At 35.4% G+C, this 18,859-nt stretch overlaps 1 long non-coding RNA gene across 3 annotated transcripts; it reads left to right on the top strand.

Annotated features, from left to right (window-relative positions):
* Nucleotides 1–9,110: 9,110 nt before the first annotated feature.
* On the top strand, nt 9,111–11,581 carry LOC145107069 (uncharacterized). 3 transcript variants are annotated; one of them, XR_013707724.1, is made up of 5 exons: nt 9,111–10,029; nt 10,126–10,219; nt 10,318–10,391; nt 10,501–10,582; nt 11,185–11,581. It is a non-coding gene; the product is annotated as an uncharacterized LOC145107069 (long non-coding RNA). The 3 variants fall into 3 exon arrangements; XR_013707722.1 differs by having other exon boundaries at nt 9,112–10,029; nt 10,123–10,219; XR_013707723.1 differs by having other exon boundaries at nt 9,112–10,029; nt 10,123–10,219; nt 10,318–10,396.
* The last annotated feature ends 7,278 nt before the right edge of the window (nt 11,582–18,859 follow it).

Raw genomic sequence — 18,859 nt, 5'->3', positions numbered from 1 at the left:
TAAAAGTGAAGAGTCTTTTTCATTAAATAGTATTATGACTCCATAACTTGTCCTCAAGTTATGGATGTTAAAGAGTCACTTCTTTAAAAGATGTCATTAAAAGATAAGGAGTTACATAAAAATGAAGAGTCTCCATTTTAATGTACATAAAACTCATAAGTTATGAAATGAAAAGTCTTGAATAGTTTCAAAACTTGCCCTCAAGTTTTGGAATTTGTAAAGTTACTCTTCATGTATACTTTAATTCCAAAATTGAACCCTTAGAATTTTAAAAGCTAAAATTCAAACTTTATGGACTTCATTAAATTAATTAAAGTGTTTAATTAAAAGAGTTAATAATTCCATAAAGACATGGTTTAAGTTTAATTAAATTAAGCGTATAGTTTAATTAATAGATTAAACCACCAAGTATTTTAAATGTTTAAAATACACCCTTATACTATTATTATAATTTTAATTATATAGATATGTATAAGATAAAGTCAATCTTACCATTAGTAGGCCTCATTCACGAAGCCAGTCTATAAGGGGGGTATAAGGTTACTGCCTATAAAATGTCAGTTTAATGGGTGTCCACTCTCACCCACCGCTTCCTTGACTGGTGGAGGGTCGTTAGCCGAACGGGTAGGAAAGGACTATAATTCTCCCTTCATTAAAAGTATAATGATAAATACTAAGTAACTAAACACTTATTAATTCCCAATCTTAGTTACTTAGGAAAAATGTGAAATAGGTGTTAACCCATGAAATTACACTTTGTACCTTACCAAGTCGTTAGTGGAGCGTGTGTGGTTAACCGGCACACTAATAAGGACTAGTAAGAGTGGCAAAGGGTAACTTGACTTTATTATAGATCGGTGGAGCGTGTGTGGTTAACCGGCACATCGATTAGGTGATAAAGTTAAGGGTACCAAGTCAATTTGCATGGTTATTCACACCTTGTTTGTGATCCTCGGCATCCCAGTCACAAACTTGAGAGGGCACAATCGAGATTCAAACATGCCATTGAAAGTTCAATGTATCTCAAAAGATCTAGGAGTTTCAAATCCAATTAAAACTTAATTATATTTTGTTTTTCATGGTGGAAATTGGTAAATCGTCATTTACCTACCTTCAACTATTTTATAACTCGGATTACGGCATCCCTCTTCCAATTATAAATAGGTTGTTGGATCCTAGCCTTAATATTTCAAATTGGGTGTTATATTAAGGACTTTAAATCAACTAACTTGAATTTCTCCCTTATAGATGTCTAGTTTAGACAACTATGGTCTTCCCAAATCTTTAGGACCAAGCTTCCTAATGAAGATGATATCACAAAAGGCAATCAAGGTGAAAGACTAATCCCTTTATTGAGCACTAATGGGACTGGAAATCATACTTCATTTCCTCCACCTCCTCCAATAAATCTCCCTATCCCACAAGTTTCAAGACTTGATAAGTTCTAAGTCACTCAATCCCTATTGGAAAACAAAGTCTATATGTGCTTAGGTCTTGGAGATTAAGTCACATATTGACAAGCCGAGAGAGTCGGGTGTCGAAGTCTCGAGGTAGTTGGTTGTTGACTTGGTTCTTCAGTCACTCCCTGATGACAGATCGTGACATGACCCTTTAATGATCTTATCTATTTGCTTGGTGCTGCTAAATCAGCAATGATTTGGAACACTGGTAAAGCAAATTTGATTAGAAGATCGACTTCCCAAAACTTCATGGACATTGACAATGGTAACACTGGAAGTCCAGAAAAACTTTCTCTTCCCAATGGAAAGGGATCGGCCATAGTCAACTCGGTTGACCAAATGGTAAAGAGAAAGGCTAAGTCTGAGATAGTCTCATGTACCATTCCCAAAGAGTCCATATGTGCCTATTGCCAAAGGAAATGGGCATTGGTTGCGAAGCTGCCGAATTTACCTGAAACCTCTTAAGGATGGTAAAGTCAAAAGTTTGACTCTACTTCAGGTAAAGTCCGTTATCTAACTCTATTAAGTCTCTTTTAGAGATTCTTAATACATGATGTAATGTAATTACATTTTGATGCTTTTGAAGAATCAAAGGAAGCTTAAAGAAAAAGTGTGCTGATTCTGATCACATGGTTCGATGACCAGAATTTTGAGCCACTGCGTAAGAGTTATGAGATATTGCTTAGGAATAGATAACAACAAAGTTTTCATATGAATTTGCATTGTAAGGATAAGTTTTTCCGCAAGTTTTAAAATAAAAGAAAAGTTTTGGTTTTATTTATTTTAGTATCCTTACAAAGGCATTTGTGAAACATTGTTGTTTATATGTTTCCAGTGATAAGCAATATTGGAAAATGAATTTGATTCTTTCGTTTGTGGTAGTGTCATAATTTATCAAATAAGGAAAGATTCTCATCACCCAAGTTTCAGTTGGATAGAAACTTGGAATCATGCAAGTGGTATTGTGTGATGAATGAGATTTTTCATCTTTGGTAAATTAAGACTAATTCCTTGTTCACATTCGCATGTGAGTCAAGCGAAGGACTAAAGGATCGGGTACATTAGGTTGTCCACTAGTCAGGTCCACCACAAAGGTTGAATAAGAAGAATCAAATAAGGCATAAAGATAAAAGTTTCTCCAATCCGAAGAGATGGGAGAGTACTTGTGTATCTTGTTTTATGATTATCTTAGTGATTATGGAACCATATCACAATTGATCCTCTAAGGACACCATAGTGCATTTGGTAGCTAAGGAGAGGAATCGTGAATTGTGGAAATGGTTAAATCAAAGGATAAATCATACTTCGTTCCAAAATAAAATCTTAGAGTCATACTCCAAGAATTGAGCCTTGAGTGACATAATATTAAGAAAGGTTTAAAACACTTGTCAAATGTAGAGTAAAATGTTTTCTTACTCTTGTACATTTGAAATTGGTAAGTTGTGATGTTTTGGATAAAACAAAGACCAACTAAGGCCAATTATGTGAAGTGTTTGTAAAAGAATCCGCACTATCTCTTGAATATTAGGCAAGTGAGTCTTATATGTCAAGAGGACAGTGGGAGTCCTGAAATAGTTTCAAGAACTAATCAAGAGTTTTGTTAATCACTAGCCCACGACTTGAGGTTTGTAACCTATCGTGTTGACATATTCTTATTTATGTGTCTATTCCAGTTAAAAGTTGACTATGCTTGTGAGTTCTATGAGTTCTCAAATGTTTGCATAACAACCTGGAAGCAATGGTAGGCCCTTGTGCTGCCGGGTGGCAAGAAATTAAGATTGAACAAGTTCAGTCCATATGTGTTTGAATTTGCCACTAACCTTGTCTTGTGATTATGGTTATGACAAATTCACATGGATAGGAACACTTACACCATAAAAATCTAAGTGTCATAAGGTTTCTCTTCAATTCATGAAAATGATGGTGAGGAAACGCTTTCACTAAATGGATTTTAAGTAGATAGCAGTTGTGATATTTGCATTCTCATGTCGTTAGTGGAGCGTGTGTGGTTAACCGGCACACTAACTAGTGAGAATGGCAAAAGGTCTAGACAAACATGTGAGCTATCTAAGGAAAGGTGTATGATTTTGATAAAGTCTTATCAAAGCATCTTGTATCAGAAATCTGAACTTTGGTAAGAAAGTCAAGAAAGTATTGTTTTTCTAGAAGTCCAGCTGATTTTTGAGTACATGTCAAAGCTAGTGGGAGCATAAGTGTTATGCTAGTAAGATAATAATCATTATGCTAGTGGGAGCATGATGATTATGTTGCAAGTTAGCAATGTTAATTATAGAAAACAAAAGTTTCAATTCGCTTTGAAAAAGTTGTTTCCCTATAATTAAGGGAGAGGATTTTACACTTCATTCCAATTCTACAAGCTTAGATTGAGATTTTAATCAACTTTAGTCAAGGATATATATGAATGTTATGTTGGAATGGTTCAACATAAGAAAACTCTATATATGTTGCGTTCTCAAAATTTCGATTATGATTACGGCATACCTCTTCATAGTTCGAATTGTGAGAATATGGCAAATAAAAATTTTATAGCATGAATCATGTCCCATATGCTTAGGATATAGGATCGATTGCATGTGCTATAATATTCATCCATTCTAAATTTTCCTAATGCTTAGGGCATTAAGAAGGGAAAAGGGATTAGAACTGGATATGACTAAAATGATTAAGCAATTGTCGAGGACAATTTGAGGTTTACCAAAGATTGGTTGCTCATGGACAATTGGAAGTATAGAGTAAGGACCATATTGACATATTTTGAAAAAAGGAAACTCTTGTTCAAAAGTGATGGTCAAGATGGGAATATGGAATTGTTTCCATAGGTGGAAGTTATTCTTTGAATCTGTGTAAGATTAGAGAACTTAATGCAAGAAGGATGTTCAAAGGAATGTACTTTGAATTTGAGACTTCGTTTCCATGGAATTGATCTCCATTGGAATACCTTGTAATGTCTGTTGCCAAGTCTTTGTGACTTGTGTGCATATTCATTACAAGAGGATCATTGCATATAAGTTTAGAATCTAACAAGATTACGGTAAATGACAAGAATTTGGTGTTCTTACATTTATTTTAAAGGATTTGGGATTGTGAAATGAGCATCATTGAAATGCTGTCAAACGATCTGTTTCACAAAGAGAGGACCATATGTAAACATAGTGTGCGTACTTGGAGTATGGCATAGCTGTTGTTTGGACAAACATGGTGTGCATGCTTAGAGCATGGCATGACTATTGTTTTAATTCAAGTATTAAGTTGATATATCGAAACATTGGATAATGAGTAATCAATATGGTGCTTAGATAAAAGGTGTTTTTTATTTACACTCAAAGTGTTGGGGCCATATAGGATTAGTATTATTCTTGTGTTTCACTTTGCATGTTTTGACTTCCAGAATAACTAGGTCATTCTTCCCGAATGACTAAGTTATTCAAACCATCCACAGTCGGTCATATGTTGGAAGTAGATATGAATCAAGACTGTCATGAATTTGGCTTGTATGATCTGTCTAATGTGCATTAGACATAGCAGTGGTTGCTACAACATTCATGAGTGCTCATAAGTTCTGGGTATTGGATTCAACCCACGCTCATTTGAATCACTTCATGGATTTTATCACGAGTGAATCATGAGACGATAATATCTTATATTCTTCAAACCTAGAGATATGAGTTGTTGACTATGAGTTGGTTATACATTGATTGCACGAAAACGCATTGGTAACTCGATGTTATAAAACGTGCCTTTGTGTATGATTCAACAAGTAGTCAGTACAAGCATATAAGTCAAAGTTTATTCATTCCTTTTACCCTCAAAGGGATAAAAGCGATATATGTGGGCCCCTCGATGATTTAGTGATGACAAAATGTAAGTGCTCGGCCGGGCCTGGACTGATTTGATTTGTTCAATTAGTCAGTCATCATAAATCGAAAATCGGGAAACAACAAATGGACAGAGAGAATGATTATAATCCATGTCTCAGTCCATATGATATCTAGAATGGAGGAATATATGATCACTTATCTAATGGACGCGTCATTGATTTGTTCAGAGTTCGGCAGCAGCTTTTAAGAGCTACGATTGCTAGTCGGGTTATGAAGTAATACTTGCAATAATAGTTTTAGACTTATCCAAGTAGGAGACTGTTGGATTAGTGTCTAAGTCCATAACTATAATTGGTATATACTTGACCCGACCCGGCATGGTCCATTTGGGTTGCATGGCATCGTGCATTTGGATAGACTAAAATGAGAGAAATAACACTTAAGGTTTATTAATATATTATAAGTTCTAATATATTAATAAGATTATTTAATTAGTATTGATCAAGAATTAATTTAGAATTAATTAAGTGATCAAAAGAAGACTAATTAAATATATGGGTTGATTGTGTAAATCATCCATACTTGTATAGTGGGCTAAGACTCCATGGATTATCAAGTTGGGCTAAAACCCATAGGATACTCCATGGATGCTCCATGGTGTATTTGAACACATAGATCCAAGGAAATGGAAAGTCATGACAATTAGGGTTTTCCCTAATTGTAACAACTATATAAGCATCTTATTCTTGGAAAAATCGGCCACCATGTATGCATGAAGAGGGCAAGCCGATTTCATGAAGTGTTCTACTTTCTCTCAAGTTATTCCAAGTGTTCATGATGTTGTGTGAACCATTTGAGGTGTCACACTTGGGGCACTAGGCTCTTGAGCTCCATGGAATCAAGCACCAAACAAGAGGTATGTAATTCTACTAGAATTTATATTATGTGTATTTTATATTATGCTAGTTAGAACAATACATTGGAAAATTGATATTTGCATGTATAATAGAGAAAACATAGATCCAAGGTATTTAGAGTTGCATGTACACCATATGAGTGTTAGAATGCTCAAAACCCAACATAATCATGATTCTCTGTTGATTCAATTGCAAAATCAATTCCTTATAAATGGGGATAAATATTGACATTTTGGTTTTAAATATTAACATTTTGGGATGATATGTGAAATTGCCAAATCAGATGTTAGTATAACTAGAGTTCAATGGATCAAGGCATTGACCTTGGGGTTAAGACAAAGATTATTATGTATTGGTTTCTGCAAGGGTACTCTGCAATACTTTTGATCTTTATAAGAAATGTGCTTGATGCTTCTTTTGGTGTTTCTTTTTTTGTTATCTTAGGCGTGACTTTGTGAGAATGGAATTCTGTTGAAGACAATAAGAGGAAAGAATGGATAAAATCTAAGATAAACCAAATCGTTGGTGGCTGTTAAGTGCCTTTAACTGTATCATCATATCATTTTTGTGCTTGAGAGAACATGGTAACAGAAAAAGAATATAAATGATACTTTTTTGGAATATTTCCAATTGTTAGTGTCCTTTTTATGAAGATCTTAATATGTGCATGATGTCTCTATTATATTATTGTTAACAGGAGGAGTATTCACAAACAGAAAACATAGTAATAATTATAACATTTTGTTTTTTATTACTAAGATATAAGTGACCCCACTCTTTAGCAATTTTGTGTTCGCAGGTAATAGCTATGACAGTTTCTTCACTAGACAAATGTCCCACTGTTATATTAATAATCAACAGGGAATTGGAATGAGGGTGTTGAGTGGACGGTTTCAATGGAGATTTGAAAGGAAACATCAATCAAACAACTCAAAAAGGCATTCGGGGGAATTAGTGGGTATATGAATTAAAACATTTTCTAATTAGCTTAAGTGGGAGGAAAAATATTGAGAGAATATATATATATATATATTGTATTTATTTATACCACATGTTTTAGAGTGAGGCTTATTTGTTATAAACTGATTTATCTTTTCAGGGGCATTTTGGGTATTTTAGTTAAAACATTTTGTAATCAGCATCAGGTGGTTCTTGTATTTGTTCAGGTAACAAAAATATCTTATAAATATTTTTATATTCCATATTTCATATTTTAATCTCTAATTTTTTTGAAATGAATTCATAGATTGCTCTATTAGTAATCTGCACTTGGAATGACTTATAACCGGAAGAGGAAAATAATCTAAAAGATCAAATGCAATACTTTACAAGGTTTTCAAAATTGTTTTTATTTTAAATCCTATATTATTTTTTTATAAATCTAACTAATTTTTATAAAAATGTAGATACTCACTTCTGCCCTCCAAGAAATTGTCGAAACAAAAGTACAAAATTAATTGGACTTTTGACATCAAGAGAGGAAATACCAAACTTGTTGAAGGTTTGTGGAAAATGGGTATGCATAATTATATGTTTACTTATTCACATGTTTATAAACACTTTTAAATTAACTTTGCTCAAGGAAACCTATTTTTTTAGGAAACACTACTTGTGCATAAGGGCTTGACTAATGGAGGGCTGCAAGATCTTGTTAAAGAACTTGAACAAGAAGGTACAACATCTTTTCTAAAATATTTTTTACCACCCCTTTAGGGTTAAAATGTAGTTTTATCTCCTTGCAAGTGTTACATTGTTTTTTGGACAAGAGTGAAAGAGTGAACGGTTTGGTTAACTCCAGGAAGACAAATAGATTCCATTACAAGTACAAATTCAAGGCTTGCAGAATTTAAGTAGTTACATTTTCAAGGATCAAGTTTCGTGTTTCTTCTCCAACAAGTATTTAGTTTGATAGTAATATGTTTAGAGTACTAGTACAACATTTAGACTTGTTGAACTATTTTGAAGACTATTGTTTTTTTTAAATATATTGAGAATATTGTTGTTAGACAAGTTTGAATTTTATGTAATGATATTGTGTTTCCATTTGCAATCTTAATTGTTTATTGTTATTTTATATTCCATTTAAAATTTTAAAAAACCGGAACTAATTTATTAATATAATTTTTTTGTGCGTTAAAAAGTGACACTAAAAACATGTAAATAATATTTATTTTAATAGTTAAATAGTGGCATAAAAATAATGACACTAAAACCTACAAGTGCTTTAATGACATAATTGAAAAGTGTCACTAAATCTCAATAAGACTGCAGCGGCACAACCAAAAAGTGCCACTAAAGGCCTTTAGTGAGAGCGCTTGTAGTGGCACTATTTTTTTGTGCCGCTGATTCTCCACGGGGCCTTTAGTGGTACTTTTTCGGTTTTTAGTGACACTTTTTCTATGCCACTAAATGTCAATTTATTTGTAGTGAACTGACAGTGGAGAGGGTTGGGTAATTCCTTAATTGAGGCTTGATCTTTCTCATGCTTCAATACTCAATTTTGGTCATTTATTGAACATCTTATTCATATCGTTCTTGTGGTTTACATCGTCGTTAGGGTAATTGAGGCTTGATTGGTTCTAAAAAAGAAGAACACGATTATGTTTTTCTTTTTGTCACTTTGGTCCACACGTCTTTATAAATATGATACTTTTGGTCATGTAATTTAAATCATAGCTAGTAAATGACCAACTACGAAAGAAATTTAAACTATAGGGTCATTCGTGTAATTTAGAATAATCAGTTAACGGAGATATGAGTAAAAACTAACGATAATGGCTTAAGTGACATTTACAATAAAAGTTAGATGGCCTATTGCGAAAAAAATAACATAACTCATCAAATCAGACAAAACACATAAGTTCGTTATAAGTTCGTTATGGCACAGTGACATTTTCCATGAAAGTAACTCTTGTATGTATTTCTCGGCTTGGTTTTTGTGATTTCCGGTTTCTATTTCTCGGCTTGGTTTTTGTGATTTCCGCTTGGGTTGGAGCCGTTCTCGGCTTTCTTTCTCGCATGTTAGCCATGTGTTTAAGTGTTTCACTTTCGTTTGTTCACCTGCGTTTGTTATTTGGGGGTTATACAATCGGAGAGATAGAGTCTGAGGCGGACAGATAAAGTTGATTATTTTCACCGATCTACAACCCCATGCATGCTTCACCGACGTACTTCTGGTGGCTTTCGACAAAGATTGCGGCAAGCTTGTGGCTTTCGACAAAGCTACGTCTTCATTTGTATATGATTTTCTTTCTATTTGGGTTTTCATTAGACTTCCATCTTCACCAGTCCTATAATTTTTTTTGGTGTTTGATTTGGGTTTCCACCTTCTCTGGTTCAACTTTCGTTATACGGTTCTTCAAAAGTTGTAGTCAATTTTGTTCTGTTAATCAAGATGGTTTCCATGTCCAAAATTGCTGCAGTATCGTTAGGATCCTGTGAATTTAGGAACATAAAAAGATTGTGTGTATGATTAGGAAGCATATTCACAAGTCTGTTGAGTGGTGCATAATTTGTGTATGTTCCTCAAAAGAAATTGATGAACATGGACCTCCCCCTTTTCCCTTGAATTCTGATTACAGGTGGCATGAAGAAGATGAACAAGGAACTAGGTCTTGCCTTTCTACATGCGTATTTTGATTCTCGATGAATAGGGGATCAAGGATTGAGGGCGGAGATGTTGGTGGCGTAGGGTTGTGAAGGTGGTGTTGGCGATAGAGGTTCGTGATGGTGGGTTGGTGGTTGGTATGGTTAGCTTGGGGGTCAATTTCATTCTTCTAATGCTAATCTTACTTTGGTCATTCATATACCCAGGTGATATGTCAATAATTTCTTCACTTTGTCTTTCTTAATCTCCTTGATTCTTATTCTTGATTCTTGATGTTCATGTTGCTTTTTCTGATCCAGTAGCGGTACTTTTGAGAATTTGGTGCTAATAAAAATCTGACGTTTTATAGAAGATATTGAACGAGACTAGATACTTCAAACCCTTGCCAAATTCTTGGTAACTCCTTAAAAGTGCCCTTTAATCTGGTTTTTCATCTATTTATGTCATGCTTATGCCTTTTTATATTTTTTTTTAATCTGTAAAATTTTTTCAAGGATTGGCCTTGTAGATAGGAGTGATGTTATCAGGATGAGCATGGTCTAGGAGGACACGGTGTCATATCCAGAATGTTTGGTCATGATTCCATCTTTTTAATTCATGATACTGAAATATCCATTTAATCTATAATATATAACTAATTCAAATTTTATTCTCCACTCATTGTCGATTATTGCCAGGAACGCTGCAAAGGAAGTACTTTATATGGATTCTAGGGTGGACCAGTTGGGATCATGTCCTATTTATCTATACAGAAATCAGGTACATGTATTTATGAATATGTGTAACCTTTTACTTCTATATGAAATTTATCTACTTTTGGTTCAAGATTATTAAGATAACTTTATGCATGAATATGATCACAGTTTGTATATCTTTACCAAATTTCTCAGTTTCTTTTTATTTGTTGTGTAGAGGAGGATTTGATATGATTAGTGGGAGGGACAAGATTGAAACTCCCGAACATGTTTTGTATTTATTTTGTGGGTTGCATACTTTGTTGCAAATTTGTTATATAAGGATAGTTATGAACAAGAATTTTCAGCTTATATGAATAAGGCTTTGTTTATTTTTTCCTCATCAAGTGTTGTCTTGAAGGAAAAATAAAGGGTGATCACAAAAACAACCAAAATGGGTGGTGGTGTAATTTAACAAACTGACCGCCTTTTTACTCGTTTAATAAAATGACTTTTCTATTTCGAAATAGGGCTAACTGTGAATTGCAAATTTGTTTTTATAAATGGTCCATTAATATGGTCTTGTTTAACTATATATTTTAGGCAATTTTCTTAATAAATTAATCTAAAATGTTATATTTTAAGATATATACGATACTTAATATATTTTGAAATGTTCATTTACAGTAAAAATGGGAGTTAGGATGCAAAAGGAGGAAATCAGAGTTGAAACGGACGAAAAACGAACAAAATCAGACGAAAAGCCTAAAGACATGCCGCGTCCTTTATAAGGCGCGTCGGGCCCCTTAAGAAAATTCTGGAACTTTGCGAAAAACTCACGAGTCGGTCTACGTATTCGTGTGCAACAAGGAAACTCGACACCACGACATGGTGACACCTTTACCACGCTGTTGCGATGTAATTTTATAAATATACGAGTTTTGTAGCCCTAATTCGGAGGCCATCTTCCACCAACTTCGCGAGCAAGTTATTAGTCGATATTATAAGTTTTCGAGAGCTGAAGAATACCTTTGAGGTGTGTATTTGAGGATCACAATGAGAATTCATCGATTTATTCGTTTCAGTTTGTTTTATATCATGTATTTCAATTCCGAATTCGTTAGATTATGTTTGCTAGTTATGATGCAAGGCTATAAACCTTTTTACTTTCATTAGATGTAGATGAACCCTAGTTGATACATGTTTCGATTTCGTTATTAAGATTATGTCAGTTAGATTTTAACTTGTGATTGATTGATTGTTTATCTTTCATGTTAAAGTTATGATTTTTATTACCTACATGTGACTTATGTGTAGTTTAGATGATCAATCTAGTTACATTAGCATGATTCTTAACTGTTTGTGATCATTAAATTATTAGGACTATAGATTTATTCAATCCTAGGGTTAGGTAATATTAATCGTTAATTTTAATTGCGTTAGAGAATTATAGTTATCCATGTTATGCTTGATTTATTGTCATCACCATTGATAAGAATCGTTACATCATATCCTTCATAGCTGAATTTATTTAAATGGTTTTGTGTTCACTAATTGCATGATCATTGAGATTAGATGTTCATTAATCATTAGTACTTGGATTTTCGACCAAGATAACTAGTCATAAAAATCAGTAACCAACTCATTAATCTATTCCATGCTAACGAGTGAAACATAAAAAAACTATGGGGATTCATATTCTAGTGGAAGTACTTTAAATCTACTGTTTTAAAGTTAGTTCTTTGTTGTTGTTTTCTTAATCTCAGCGTTTAAACAAGTGAGTTATTTTAAACAACACCCCCCCCCCCCCCTTTTACTTTTATGTCTTTAGTTTAATTATTATCTTATTTATTTAAATCAAAATCATTCCCGTTCTTTGAGAGTTAGTCACCATTTCTAACCTGACTATATTGCTTCACAAGTAGGTCTATGCCTATTTGTATTCTAAAACTAGTTGAGATTTATTAGGCTTTTATAAATTTAAAACTAGTGGTATAAAAGTAGGAACCACGCCGTGGTTTGATCATTACCACGTTGCGATCCCCGGTTTGTCCAGATTATTTCAGAGTATGGGCTAGAAATTTCATCTTTGAAGAGAGTTATGAAGTATGGTCCATTTTTTATTAGTGTCCAACTGGTTCCAACCCTTGTCAAAATTATGGGGATTTATAGATTCACGCTCAATTGGACGATTTAAGAAATGAAGAGTCAAATGCAACGGATGGATTGGAATTGACTTTATTAGAAGTTTATTAAGTTGGGAGTCCAACTCATGACTCACACAAAAAAGAAGCGCTTATCGGGAGGCAACTCAACTTTTAAATTTGTCTGCATTTTCTTTTCATTTTTATTATTTATTTTTATTTTTAGTTTTATTTTTTAATAAGAGTGTTTTTGATGATTCTTATTTTTGTTGCAAGAAATTTTCAGCTAAAAACTGATGATTGGCAATAATATAAGAGTGGGGTGGATTATTTCGAGAAGAGAACGAGAGGCATGACAGACAAATAAGTACGGGGTATACAATCGTCATGGAGCTAAATCGAGGAGTCTATTGAGCTTTTGATGATATATGGGAAGAGACTGATATAAGGGACTAGTTGAGAAATTAGCTACTTTGAGTGTAACATCCTGTTTCGAGAAGTTTGATATTCCGGGATTGTGGACAATAAATGGATCAAATAAAGGCATTGGGCTTCAAGGGAATGGGGTTTAGACCTTATTGGATAATGATAATGTTGGATAAGTGATTAGAGCCTTGGTTTGTGTCTTTGAGTCAAAGGGTAAAATAGGAAAAGTGATGTCTCAGACTTCTTTTATGAATTAAGGATTTTAGTTAGATGTGTTTTAAGTCAAAAGTAATTAGATAGGGGTGTGGGGTTCGTCAATACCTTTCCGCGCATATAAAGAACGCCGGAAACGGTGTTGAAACGAAGAAGTTATAATTGTTTGAAGTTGAAGTGAAATTGGGTGAAAACCCGATCTCATGAGCGTGAGAAGTAATTCTCACGACGTGAGAGTCCTCACGTGGTGAGAATATATTCTCACAACATGTGAACTGTGCAGCCCAAAGCCCACAAAATGTTTAGGGTTTTCAAGGTATTTAAACGTAAGGATTCATGTTTTAGGGTATTCTCTTCGCCTCCATCATATCTAGAACCTCTTGGGAGAAACTCTAGCCTCCATTTTCAAGATTTAACCCTCCCCTCTCCCCTCTCATTGATTTTTGGAGTTTTGGTGGTTTTGGAGCAATGTTTTCATGCAAGATTGATCATTGACGCTTGAAATTAAAGATCTCAACTTTCATCTACATTTTAGACCTTTGTAAGTTATAAAGTTCCAAGCTTTATTGCATTTCATCTTTAGATCTAAGTGTATTTGGTGTTTTGGTCCATTTCAATGAGTTTTGAGTGAAAGTTGGGAATACAGTTTGCAACTTTATTACTCTCCAAGGTCCCAAGAACATTGTATGTTTCAGATCTCGACTCCAACACCTTTTGATAAGTTTAGAATGTTTTCTTGGACCTCATGGACTAGGAAAGTTTTGATCTTTTGCATTCCCTTTCAGTCGTTCAAGTTATTTTGGTAATTTATGCCATTTTTATGTATTAAAGTTTAGATCTTCAAAGCTTGAGACATTATTATGGATAACGCTGGAAACTTTATCCATCTAAACATCTTGTTGATTCAGATATGAAGTTGGAAGACTTGGACTTAATAGATTAAGTTGAGAAAGATGCATTTTGAGTCCTTTGAGACTTAAATTCTAGATGTTGGTGGTTTGGACCTTTCTAATGGATAAAGTTAAAAACTTTATCCATTAAGACAATGGAAAGGAGCAGATTTGGGCTTTGGAGCTCTTGGAATCAGAAGAAAATGGATTAAGCTCGTTTGAGTTGTCCAGACAAGTCCATACGGCGTGGCCTTAGGCCGCCACGACGTGGCGACTGGGGGATTAGCGACTATGTTGGAGTTTTGTGCCCACGATGTGGCCAAGGAAGGCCACGACATGGAGGGTTGTTGACTGGTAGTTTTGACATTGACTTTGACCGTTGACTTGTTGACCATTTTGACTTTTGGTCAAATTTTAGTAGAATTGAGCATATGGCTAAGGATTTATTTCTGTTTGGCTTTAGGAAGCTTGCTTTAGATGTTATGTTGCTGAGGTAGCTATTGGAATTTTAATGAATAGTTCGGGTGAGTCTCCTCAGTATACTCGTGGGTCGAAGACACCAATATCGTCCCACTGGATTATGTTCGTAGGATGATAGTTGTCTTTGTGACACTTGTTGATATGTCTGTATGTGCTTTTTATCTATGTGACTCTTGCTGATATTATTGTATGTTTAGATGTAGGGGTGAAATAGACTCGCACCCCTTGAAAGATATCAAAGGAGTCAGAAGGGACTCAACGAGTTTGAAGGGACTCAGAGAGCCAGAAGGGACTCGGCGAGTCGGAAGGGACTCAGAGATTCGACAGGGACTCAGGGGTGAAATAGACATGTTACAGCTTCAGGCTGATATGTATGTATGATGCGTATGTATGGTATGTGGTATTTTGGGGAACTCACTAAGCTTTGTGATTACGATTTATGTTTAAAATGTTTTCAGGTACTAATGGTTTCAAAAGGAAGGGACCGACTTGATCGCACTGCATCCCCTAGAGATTTATTCTGCATTGAATGTTTACGAATTACTCTGATGTTTTGATAATACTATTATTCTGATTGTCTTTGAGTTAATGAATGAATGGTTTGATTTGTTTAGAAATGAAAATTTTACTCGGTATTTTTGGGGTGTTAAAAGTTGGTATGAGAGCCTTGGTTTGAGGAATTCGGGCACACTCTCGGGTGTGTATGAACTCAAACTGAGGATTTGGTAATCTTTTTGAAAAATAAATAAAATTTCTAAGGAGATTTCTATAAAGAAAAGGGGTGTGATGCGTGCAATCAGTGAAGCTTAAGTAAGTTTTTCCAAAATACCCATACATGTGATATGCTTATTGTTTTGGTATGAGTATGTGAGAATTGCATGCTAGATTAAGGATACGGATTTGCATGATAGTGATGGGTTTAGAGCATATAAACAATCCTATGTGCCCATGCAAAACCCTAAAGCTTGGATCTAGGTTTCTCTATTGAACATGCAATTCATCCAAGACTTATAAACCCTAGATCTAGCATACATATTTCGAAATTAACATAATAAATCAGATCTAGATGATTACCTTTCTTGAATGGCTTGAATCTTCTTTTCTTTGAAGCTTAGTGTCACAAATGTCACACATCTAATGGCTTACAAACACCACAAGCAAGAGGATAATGTTTAGGAGAGAGGATGAAAGACAAAAGTCGGCTCCAAGCTTCCAAGGAATCAAGTGGCCGATTTTGCTAGCCCTAGGGGTCCTTATATACTTGAGCTTCTAGGGTTTCAGTCAAAACCCTAATTGGATGACTTAGGACCTAAGTAACTTGAGAACCTTCTGGAATAAGGCCTCTATGGCCGAAATTAAGATGCACTCCTCTTAATTTCGTCCAAGCCCTAATTCCTAAGGATTCTCAGCCCAATATTTAACTATCACACAATTGACAGTTCTAGTCCCCTTTATTTAATTAATGTCTTTTAGCCACATAATTAATTCTTAATTAATTCTAGTCTAATATTAATTAAACTATACAATTTCTCTTTTAATATATTATTCATATAATATATTAATAAACCATAATAACCTTTATTTCTCCATAAATCATCCTATCAAGTTGCTCTGGTGAAGGCAACCCGAAAGGACCATGCACAACCGGGTCAAGTACATACCAAATATAGTTACAGGCTTAGACACTAATCCAACAGTCTCCCACTTGGATAAGTCTAGTAACTATAATGCATATATGATCCGATTAGCAATCGTAGCTCTCAAAGACGTTGTCGAACTCTGATCTTATCAGTAACTTGTCCTTTAGATAAGGGATCGTATAGTCCTCCATTCAGGATATCGTGCGGACAATTACATGGAACATAGTCATACTTATTGTCCAACAATTTGTTTCTCGATCTTTGATTCGTCTGACATAGAACTTTATTGAACACATCAACTCAGTCCTGACCGGGACCGGCACATAAGTCAAACCAAATCATCGAGGGGCCCAGATATCGCTTTTACTCTCTTAGGATAAAAGGAACGGATAAACTTCGACTTATATGCATTTATGACTCACTCATCGAATCATACACAACAATGCGTTTTATAACATCAAGTTACTGATGCGTTTACGCATTATCAATGCACAACCAACTTGCAAATAATAAACCATATATCTAGGTTTTAAGACCATATGATATTATCGTCTTGCGATCACTCGTGATAAATTCCATGAAGTGATACCAGCAAGCGCGGATTTAATCCAATGCTCAAATCTTATTCATAAGCACTCATGAACGTTGCAGCAAACCTTTGTTATGTCTAATACACTTTAGACAATCTACAAACCAATTCATAACAATCTTCTTTCATACCTACTTCCAAAGTATGAGCGACTGTGGAACGTTCGAATAATCTTATTATTCAGGAAGTCAAAACATGCAAAGTGAAACAATAGGTAAACAATTAACACAAGACAGTAACTTTACTTATAAATAATACTCTTTTATTTAATCATCAAATGTCAATTACATTTATCTATTACACGTTTCTAAGCTATCTAATCTAAACTAATATCGTCCTTCACTAGCGTGCTGCAAGTGCTTAACCCTACTCAGTCCCTTCTTAAGGGGATCTGCTGGGTTATCTTCTGACGATACCCTCTTCACTACGAGGAGTCCCTTTTCCACCCGATGTCGAATAAAATGATATTTCCTGTCGATATGTCGAGATCTGCCATGATCCCTTGGTTCCTTGGTCAAGGCAACCGCTCCTTCATTATCACAGAAAATCTCCATAGGCTCTTTTATGACTGGCACAACTCCAAGGTATCCAATGAAGTTCTTCAACCATATCGCCTCCTTTGACGCTTTGCTAGCTGCTATGTATTCTGATTCACACGTTGAATCAGCTACGGTCTCCTGCTTGGAACTTTTCCAAGTTACTGCTCCTCCATTCTGGGTAAAGACCCAGCCCGACTGCGAACGGTAATTTTCTCGGTCGGTCTGAAAACTGGCGTCACTATACCCTCGCACCCTTAAGTCATCGCTCCCACCGAGGACTAGAAACCATTCCTTGGTCCTCCGAAGGTACTTAAGAATATTCCTGACTGCGGTCCAATGTGCTTTGCCAGGGTTCCCTTGATATCTGCTGACCATGCTCAAAGAAAAGGCCACATCAGGGCAAGTACAAGTCATAGCATACATGATCGAGCCAACTGCGGAAGCGTAAGATACTCGGCTCATCTCTGCTATCTCGACTTCGGTACTCGGACTTTGAGTCTTACTCAATTTGGCATTACTTTGGATCGGTAACTCCCCTTTCTTCGAATTCTCCATACTAAAACGTTTTAGTACTTTGTCCAAGTAAGTGTTCTGACTAAGTCCTATCAGTCTCTTACTTCTGTTTCTCACAATCCTTATTCCCAAAATATAGGCAGCCTCTCCGAGGTCCTTCATAGCGAAGCACTTCCCAAGCCAGGACTTAACTTCCCTCAGGGTTGGGATGTCGTTTCCTATGAGTAGTATGTTATTGACATACAATACGAGGAAGCTTACTATACTCCCACTGGCTTTGACATATACACACGATTCATCCTCGGTTCGCAAGAAGCCAAACTCTTTGACTTTCTCGTCGAAACAGAGATTCCATCAGCGAGATGCTTGTTTCAATCCATAAATGGATTTCTCAAGCTTACACACCCTATTAGGATGCTTTGTATCGACAAAACCCTCTGGCTAACTCATGTAAACATCCTCAGCCAACTTCCCATTGAGGAATGCGGTTTTGATGTCCATCTGCCATATTTCATAGTCATGAAATGCAGCAATGGCTAGCATCACTCTAATAGACTTTATCTTCGCAACTGGTGAGAAGGTCTCATCATAGTCAACTCCGGGAGTTTGAGTAAAGCCCTTCGCAACCAATCGTGCCTTATAAGTGTGTACTTTCCCATCCATGTCGGTCCTCTTCTTTAAGATCCATTTGCACCCGACCGTCTTACGACCTGGCATATTGTCAACCAAATTCCAAACTTGGTTGTCATACATGGACTGAATCTCGCTGTCCATAGCCTCTTTCCATTTCACAGACTTCGGGTCTGCCATGGCTTCCTTATAGCTGTTAGGTTCGTCCAAATTCACTAGTGTACTATCACTAATAAATGTATCCCCTTCAGTTGTGATATGGAAACCATAAAACCGGGGTGGAACACTAACTCTTTCG

The sequence above is a fragment of the Lactuca virosa genome, chromosome 4, assembly GCF_052849685.1.
Source record: "Lactuca virosa cultivar CGN04683 chromosome 4, Lactuca_virosa_CGN04683_v6, whole genome shotgun sequence".
Classification (NCBI taxonomy): Eukaryota; Viridiplantae; Streptophyta; class Magnoliopsida; order Asterales; family Asteraceae; genus Lactuca; species Lactuca virosa.
The sequence above is the reverse complement of the archived record's forward strand: the minus strand, read 5'-3'. Positions and strand labels throughout refer to the sequence as shown.